Below are 9,947 nucleotides of genomic sequence, written 5' to 3'. Positions count from 1 at the left end.
TACCATTATACAAGATGTAATACAATACAACCTGCCATTATACAGTATGTTATACAATACAACCTACCATTATACAAGATGTTATACATTACAACCTACCATTATACAAGATGTTATACATTACAACCTACCATTATACACAATGCTATACAACCTACCAATATACAAGATGTTATACAACCTACCACTATTCAAGATGCTATACATCCCACCATTTTACAAGATGCTATACCACCTACATTATACAAGATGTTAAACATTACAACCTACCAATATACAAGATTTTATACAACCTACCATTACACAGATGCTATACATTACAACCTACCATTACACAGATGTTATACATTACAACCTACCATTATACAAGATGTTATACATCTTACCTACCACTATACAATATGTTATTCTACCTACCATTACCTACCATTACGACAGCAACGATTAAAGCATTCCCAAACCAGAAACCGTGGATTGATGCCAGCATTTGTTTCCTGCGTGAACCACTGCTTTTAACCAAGGCAAGGTGACCGGAAACATAACGGAAAACAAACAGTGTAGCTATTCCCTCCACAAGGCAATCAAACAAGTTAAGCGTCAGTATAGAGACAAAGTAGAGTCGCAATTCAATGGCTCAGACACAAGAGGTATGTGGCAGGGTCCACAGTCAATCACGGATTACAAAAAGAAAACCAGTCCAGTCGCGGACCAGGATGTCGCTTTTAGGACAATACAGTGCCACTGACACGGCCCGCTACCTAAACCTGCGGACTCTCCTTCACTGCAGCCAATGTGAGTAAAACATTTAAATTTGTTAACCCTCGCAAGGCTGCAGGCCCAGACGGCACCCCCAGCCGCGTCCTCAGAGCATGCGCAGACCAGCTGGCTGGTGTGTTTACGGACATATTCAATCAATCCTTATCCCAGTCTGCTGTTCCCACATGCTTCAAGAGGCCCACCATTGTTCCTGTTCCCAAGAAAGCTAAGGTAACTGAGCTAAACAACTACTGCCCCTTAGCACTCACTTCCGTCATCATGAAGTGCTTTGAGAGACTAGTCAAGGATCATATCACCTCCACCCTACCTGACACCCTAGACCCACTCCAATTTGCTTACCGCCCAAATAGGTACACAGACGACGCAATCGCAACCACACTGTACACTGCCCTAACCCATCTGGACAAGAGGAATGCCTATGTGAGAATGCTGTTCATTGACTACAGCTCAGCATTTAACACCATAGTACCCTCCAAACTCGTCATCAAGCTCGAGACCCTTGGTCACTACCCCGCCTTGTGCAACTGGGCGACTTCCTGACGGGCTGCCCCTAGGTGGTGAGGGTAGGTAACAACATCTCCACCCCGCTGATCCTCAACACTGGGGCCCCACAAGGGTGTGTTCTGAGCCCTCTCCTGTACTCCCTGTTCACCCACGACTGCGTGGCCATGCACGCCTCCAACTCAATCATCAAGTTTGCGGACGACACTACAGAGGTAGGCTTTATTACCAACAACACGAGATGGCCTACAGGGAGGAGGTGAGGGCCCTCGGAGTGTGGTGTCAGGAAAATAACCTCACACTCAACGTCAACAAAACAAAGGAGATGATTGTGAACTTCAGGAAACAGCAGAGGGAGCACCCCGCTATCCACATCGATGGGACAGTAGTGGAGAGGGTAGTACGTTTTAAGTTCCTCGGTGTACACATCATGGACAAACTGAATTGGTCCACCCACACAGACAGTGTTGTTAAGAAGGCGCAGCAGCGTCTCTTCAACCTCAGGAGTCTGAAGAAATTTGGCTTGTCATCAAAAGCACTCACTGACCTCTACAGATGCACAATCGAGAGCATGCTGTCGGGCTGTATCACCGCCTGGTACGGAAACTGCTCCGCCCACAATCGTAAGGCTCTCCAGAGGGTAGTGAGGTCTGCACAACACATCACCGGGGGCAAACTACCTGCCCTCCAGGACACCTACACCACTCGATGTCACAGGAAGGCCATAAAGATCATCAAGGACAACAACCACCCAAGCCACTGCCTGTTCACACTGCTATCATCCAGAAGGCGAGGTCAGTACAGGTGCATCAAAGCAGGGACCGAGATACTGAAAAACAGCTTTTATCTCAAGGCCATCAGACTGTTAAACAGCCATCACTAACATTGAGTGGCTTCTGCCAACATACTGACTCAACTCCAGCCACTTTAATAATGGAAATGTATGTAATAATTGTATCACTGGCCACTTTAAACAATGCTACTTAATATAATGTTTACATACCCTACATTACTCATCTCATATGTATATGTATATACTGTACTCTATATCATCTACTGCATCTTTATGTAATACATGTAACACTAGCCACTTTAAACTATGCCACTTTGTTTACATGCCCTACGTTACTCATCTCATATGTATATACTGTACTCGATACCATCTACTGCATCTTGCCTATGCCGTTCTGTACCATCACTCATTCATATATCTTTATGTTCATATTCTTTATCCCTTTACACTTGTGTGTATAAGGTAGTAGTTGTGGAATTGTTAGATTAGATTACTCATTGGTTATTACTGCATTGTCAGAACTAGAAGCACAAGCATTTCGCTACACTCGCATTAACATCTGCTAACCATGTGTATGTGACAAATACATTTGATTTGATTTGATGATCTACAACCTACCATAATACAAGATGTTATACTACCTACCATTATACAAGATGTTATACTACCTACCGTGTGTCTGTGTCATTCATAAAGAGGTTAAGATACAGTGAATCTGTAAATGTAGGGTCATAGTTGGACTTGAATTTGAGGATTTCTCTTTTTATTTTTTAACTATACAAGATGCTATACTACCTACCATTATACAAGATGTTATACAGTCTACCATAAACAAAATGATATACAACCTACCATAAACAAGATGATATACAACCTACCATAAACAAGATGATATACAACCTACCATAAACAAGATGATACACAACCTACCATTATACAAGATATAACCTATGTAACCAACCATTAAGTACCAGAGCCTGATGGTCTTCCACATCTATGAACACATCATTATTAATGAACTGATAGACCCCTGACTAACGTTAAATTAGTCTCTTAAGGATGACACTCTCGCTGAGATAAAAATTGGTAGTTATGTCTGCTTTCCTCAAACCAGAGATATCAGCAGTAAGCTATCTACAGTGCCTTGCGAAAGTATTCGCCCCCCTTGAACTTTGCGACCTTTTGCCACATTTCAGGCTTCAAACATAAAGATATAAAACTGTATTTTTTTGTGAAGAATCAACAACAAGTGGGACACAATCATGAAGTGGAACGACATTTATTGGATATTTCAAACTTTTTTAACAAATCAAAAACTGAAAAATTGGGCGTGCAAAATTATTCAGCCCCCTTAAGTTAATACTTTGTAGCGCCACCTTTTGCTGCGATTACAGCTGTAAGTCGTTTGGGGTATGTCTCTATCAGTTTTGCACATCGAGAGACTGACATTTTTTCTCATTCCTCCTTGCAAAACAGCTCGAGCTCAGTGAGGTTGGATGGAGAGCATTTGTGAACAGCAGTTTTCAGTTCTTTCCACAGATTCTCGATTGGATTCAGGTCTGGACTTTGACTTGGCCATTCTAACACCTGGATATGTTTATTTTTGAACCATTCCATTGTAGATTTTGCTTTATGTTTTGGATCATTGTCTTGTTGGAAGACACATCTCCGTCCCAGTCTCAGGTCTTTTGCAGACTCCATCAGGTTTTCTTCCAGAATGGTCCTGTATTTGGCTCCATCCATCTTCCCATCAATTTTAACCATCTTCCCTGTCCCTGCTGAAGAAAAGCAGGCCCAAACCATGATGCTGCCACCACCATGTTTGACAGTGGGGATGGTGTGTTCAGCTGTGTTGCTTTTACGCCAAACATAACGTTTTGCATTGTTGCCAAAAAGTTCAATTTTGGTTTCATCTGACCAGAGCACCTTCTTCCACATGTTTGGTGTGTCTCCCAGGTGGCTTGTGGCAAACTTTAAACGACACTTTTTATGGATATCTTTAAGAAATGGCTTTCTTCTTGCCACTCTTCCATAAAGGCCAGATTTGTGCAATATACAACTGATTGTTGTCCTATGGACAGAGTCTCCCACCTCAGCTGTAGATCTCTGCAGTTCATCCAGAGTGATCATGGGCCTCTTGGCTGCATCTCTGATCAGTCTTCTCCTTGTATGAGCTGAAAGTTTAGAGGGACGGCCAGGTCTTGGTAGATTTGCAGTGGTCTGATACTCCTTCCATTTCAATATTATGCTCCTTGGGATGTTTAAAGCTTGGGAAATCTTTTTGTATCCAAATCCGGCTTTAAACTTCTTCACAACAGTATCTCGGACCTGCCTGGTGTGTTCCTTGTTCTTCATGATGCTCTCTGCGCTTTTAACGGACCTCTGAGACTATCACAGTGCAGGTGCATTTATACGGAGACTTGATTACACACAGGTGGATTGTATTTATCATCATTAGTCATTTAGGTCAACATTGGATCATTCAGAGATCCTCACTGAACTTCTGGAGAGAGTTTGCTGCACTGAAAGTAAAGGGGCTGAATAATTTTGCACGCCCAATTTTTCAGTTTTTGATTTGTTAAAAAAGTTTGAAATATCCAATAAATGTCGTTCCACTTCATGATTGTGTCCCACTTGTTGTTGATTCTTCACAAAAAATACAGTTTTATATCTTTATGTTTGAAGCCTGAAATGTGGCAAAAGGTCGCAAAGTTCAAGGGGGCCGAATACTTTCGCAAGGCACTGTATGTACCTTCTATAGACACATGTCACTGTTAAATTGATGTAAGATTCAGGGTGCATAGATTATTCATTGGGGTTGCTGTAAATGAGAATGTGCTCTCACTCAGTCATCTTACCTGATAAACTTGTCTTGTTCCGTTCAGCTCCTAGTGAAGCAAAGGTGCCCAGTGGTGCATCTCCAGCTAATTATGTTCGGGTGCATGTCCAGGCAACTTTGCTCTGGTTTATGTCCAGGGAACTTTGCTCTAGTTTATGTCCAGGGAACTCTTTTCAGGTGTATCTTCCTTGACACGGATTGAATGTAGCCCTAAAATACGGTACATTTTCAGATAATCTATTATATCTTCCTCTATAGACTCTTGGCCCAGCACTACAGCCCCATGAACTGCAGTTTGAGGTCTGTCAGTTCCGTTTATTCATCACAAGATGGAGCTACTGATCAGCAAGCATGGATAAACTCAACATACTCATCACCTTCTTCTACTGTGCTTCACTCTTGGTTCACGCTCACTGTTGGGACATGCCTTGATGGCCACACCGAGTTGCCATCTCACTTCTGACACCAATGTGGAGAATTCTACAAGTTTGCTAGGTGTTGTACTGAGGTCACTACAACAGTCTTTAACAGTCCTCCTACACTGCAGTGTGGGCAGATGAAATTAGGAATTTACTCATAGTCATTTGTTTTTGTTCATTGAGCTCATGATCAATTTGTTAATTGAGCTCTAGTGCTTTAATAACTCTAGAAATAACGTTTTTTTTAAAACTAGGTAAGACAGTTAAGAACAAATTCTTATTTACAATGACAGCCAAACCCTAAACCAGACGACGCTGGGCCAATTGTGCGCAGCCCTATGGGACTCCCAATCACGTCCGGTTGTGATACAGCCTGGAATGGAACCAGGGTCTGTAGTGACAGCTCTAGTACTGAGATGCAGTGTCTTAGACCACTGCACCACTCAGGAACCCTGATCAACCCATGCTTTTATTTATCTGTTGCATATAAAAAGTTGTATTTTCTGCTTTATATTTACGACTGAGGTTCAAAGCATGATCTACAGTTCCACCCAAGTGACAGTTGGATCCATGAAAATACAACAATCCTTTTTTTGTGTGAAGATGAGGGGACAGATTGGCAATCTGAAGACTAAAGGACAAATAAAGTATCATTTGAAACTTTGCAGTTAAAAGTGTCCCTTTGTATGTCTTCAAAAATACAATAATAATGAATAATAATTGCCACCATCAGGTTTGGTCCAGTGCTGTTAAAATCTACATATGTGTCAGAGAGGTGACTATTTCTAGAGAGATGCTGCAATGAGACACTGCATCGCCACTCCTTGTGGATCATCAACAGGAACCATAGAAATGCAACTAGAAACGTAACGTATACAAAGGACACACGTCTCTCAACTGAAATGAAGAGCCATGTCCACTCTGAACATTACATGTATATATGCAAGGTTCATCGTGCTATACCTCAGGTGTGCAGCTGTGGAAATATAGTTCATCTTCTGTCAGCCAAAGTATCTGGCTATTGCTTTTTCCTAAGAGTAGACTTAGCTAGATGTGGTTGTATTGCTTTTTCCTAAGAGTTGACTTAGCTAGATGTGGTTGTATTGCTTTTTCCTAAGAGTTGACTTAGCTAGATGTGATTGTATTGCTTTTTCCTAAGAGTTGACTTAGCTAGATGTGGTTGTATTGCTTTTTCCTAAGAGTTGACTTAGCTAGATGTGTTTGTATTGCTTTTTCCTAAGAGTTGACTTAGCTAGATGTGGTTGTATTGCTTTTTCCTAAGAGTAGACTTAGCTAGATGTGGTTGTATTGCTTTTTCCTAAGAGTTGACTTAGCTAGATGTGGTTGTATTGCTTTTCCATAAGAGTAGACTTAGCTAGATGTGGTTGTATTGCTTTTTCCTAAGAGTTGACTTAGCTAGATGTGGTTGTATTGCTTTTTCCTAAGAGTTGACTTAGCTAGATGTGGTTGTATTGCTTGTTCCTAAGAGTTGACTTAGCTAGATGTGGTTGTATTGCTTTTTCCTAAGAGTTGACTTAGCTAGATGTGTTTGTATTGCTTTTTCCTAAGAGTTGACTTAGCTAGATGTGGTTGTATTGCTTTTTCCTAAGAGTTGACTTAGCTAGATGTGGTTGTATTGCTTTTTCCTAAGAGTTGACTTAGCTAGATGTGGTTGTATTGCTTTTTCCTAAGAGTTGACTTAGCTAGCTAGATGTGGTTGTATTGCTTTTTCCTAAGAGTTGACTTAGCTAGATGTGGTTGTATTGCTTTTTCCTAAGAGTTGACTTAGCTAGATGTGGTTGTATTGCTTTTTCCTAAGAGTTGACTTAGCTAGATGTGTTTGTATTGCTTTTTCCTGAGTAGACGTAGTTAGATGTTAGCTAGTCACTTTAATGATGCAATTTTAATAATGTTTACATATCTTGCATTACTCATCTCATATGCATATATTGTATTCAATACTATCTATTGCAATTTATCCTGTGCCGCTCTGTCATTGGTCATCCATATATTTATATTTATATATTCTTATTCCATTCCTTTACTTAGATTTGTGTGTATTGGGTAGTTGTTGGAGAATTGTTAGATTACATGTTAGATATTAACTGCACTGTCGGAACTAGAAGCACAAGCATTTTGCTACACTCACATTAACATCTGTTAACCATGTGTATGTGACCAATAAAATGTTATGTTATTTTATTTGTTGTTTGTATTGCATTTGACTGCATTGAATACTGTGTGTAGATCCAAGAAGGTGTGGGTTTCATGACAACAGGAGTGATTCTACATACCCTGCCCAGAAACTGCAGCCACAGATTAACAAAGGAGAATGAATGTCTTAGCCCCAGCACTTTCTACAGTAGGCGTCATCACAGAGACCATGTATGGGTTGAAATGCCCTGCCCTAAAACGTATGTCTCTCTAAAGCAGATGTTAGAGGAAAAATGCGTACTCACACACATAACCATGTACAGTCCCCCACCCCCCCCCCCCCCAGGGGACAAATACCAGTGATGTTCTGGTTTTTTTCTCCCTTCTCCTGGGTCATATTCATTAGTGAACATCGTAGCAAAATGTTTTGAAACGGAAAACGAAAACACATCTTCCTTGTTGGAAAAGTTTAAGTCCCTCCCCGTTTCAGTCTGTTTTCTTCTGTTTGGTGCCTAGTGAATACAACCCTGGTATCGTTAGGCTCACTCCCCTGGTGTCCCTATGAAAAAGCTCTGAGGTGACGTTTCATATAATTTCATTCACTTTTATCATTCTTGTACAGAAGAGATTTATACATTGGGTTAAGTATGGATCATAATAAACATTCTCTCAACAAGAGGTTTTCCAAATACACCAACACCATCGGATGATAGAGTAAGAATCCGTCATTTACAGAATGCAACACTACAATATGTACAGCTTAATAAATACATGGTTGTAAACAAAAGACAAATGAGAAAAATCCATTAACAGGTAAGGTCGTCCGGTGAGGCAAGCAAAAAAAACACAACAAAAAGATGGCCGAGAAATTAAATTGTAAAGAAATATACCATTATCCAATAATAAAATATTAACATTTTTACTTTAAAATCCAGGTTCAAGTCTTTTCAATGTGGACATGTTTCCCCATGTATGACAAAAGTGTTGATTAGAAGCACAGAAATATGGCTATAGAGTGACTATTGTAGTCATTCTATTTCTATGGTCTACTTACATCATATCACCAGAACAGGAACAAAGAGTGTGTTTTGCGAGTCCACATCATGTTGTTACGCTACAGGTTGTGCATTCTACAGTGCTGTCTTACTTAGGATGGCCAAACTGTGACAAAAACAAAGAATCCATGGCAACACTATTAACCACCTGTGTCTATATGATGCATTCATAGAGCCTTCTTTCACGCCCATAATAGACTATAATAATGGGCTTTTCCTGGTTAAATAAAGGTTTAATAAAACATGTATTTTTTATAAGCATTCATAACAGCTCACAACTCCTTAAATAGCCTTTATGAGGCTTCATAATGCATTACTACATGTGACTCAAAGACAGTGTTACCAAATCAATAAATATAAATAAAGAAATATTAAAAACCAACACAGAAACCACTTGACTTAATGGTGTGTGCTGCATTGTGCAAGTCCAGCAGGGGAGAAGAAGGAGAAGGAGAAGAAGAAGAAGAAGAAGAAGGAGAAGTTGTTTTGGCAAAAATAAAAAAGCAATATCGGGTTTGAAATGACAAGTCATCCATATCTAGTCCTTCTCCTGAAAATGGCAAATATATTGCAAAATGAAATCTAAATCATAAAGCATCTGCAATTACTGTCCTACTACTTCAATTTAGTGGAATTATTTCCTGAATACCATGGATTATATGGGATTGTGTCCTCATATGAGGCATGACATGTATGGAAGAGTCTGTTAATGGTTTTGATGCTAGCAGTACAGTTATATACATATACACACATACCTATGAACTACTCAAATGTGAAAGGTCGATTTTAAAACTATGCAGGTGATTCTCAATGTCCAATGTGAAATCCAATAAGACAAAATAATAATAATAATGAAAAAGAACAAAGGCAAATATTGTCAAAGTGTTTGTCATTTTAGTAATCATTATTGGATGGATGCTAGACAGTTGAAATAGGCAAATTGAAGAGAGACGTGGGATATTCATGTATTACAACACAAAGGGTCAGATCCAGAGCCCATACAACACAACCAGGTATACATGAGTCGGAACACTTTAGAATACAGTCACTATTTTCATGTGACAAATATTTATATTTCTTTGCCATACATATAGAGTGTACATGAATACAACCTTGTTGTTTGTTTGGTGTAAAACAACATCAGTTTTATCATTAGCTCAAGTCCCTTTGTACTTCAGATGAATACAGTTTTGAAATGGTGAAATATAGAAGATATAGCCATGTGACTATAAGCTAAAGTGTTACAGATATCACTGATAACTGATGAGTGTTTATGGAAGCTAACTGAAGGTTATTCATAATCCTTAACAGTTGAGAAAAATGTACCACCGATGTATGAACAGATTTAACAATGTGTAGATAGACTGGAGAGTCTATTTGGATAGTATATTTGGTTGGATAGAACTAAA

The 9,947-nt window shown here is 39.7% G+C and overlaps 1 protein-coding gene across 16 annotated transcripts in view; it reads right to left on the bottom strand.

Moving 5' to 3' along the window:
• Positions 1–8,073: 8,073 nt before the first annotated feature.
• Positions 8,074–9,947, bottom strand: part of LOC110523188 (3',5'-cyclic-AMP phosphodiesterase 4D) — a 365,644-nt gene continuing 363,770 nt past the window's right edge. For all 16 annotated transcript variants that reach the window (XM_036976772.2, XM_090233715.1, XM_036976773.2 and 13 more), the window contains one exon: positions 8,074–9,947. This exon is cut by the window's right edge and continues 1,870 nt beyond it. The gene's annotated coding sequence lies outside the window, so the exon portion shown is untranslated.

Source organism: Oncorhynchus mykiss, chromosome 5 (assembly GCF_057628025.1).
Source record: "Oncorhynchus mykiss isolate SJ-2025 chromosome 5, ASM5762802v1, whole genome shotgun sequence".
Lineage (NCBI taxonomy): Eukaryota > Metazoa > Chordata > Actinopteri > Salmoniformes > Salmonidae > Oncorhynchus > Oncorhynchus mykiss.
This window is presented reverse-complemented; position numbering and strand designations above follow the sequence as displayed.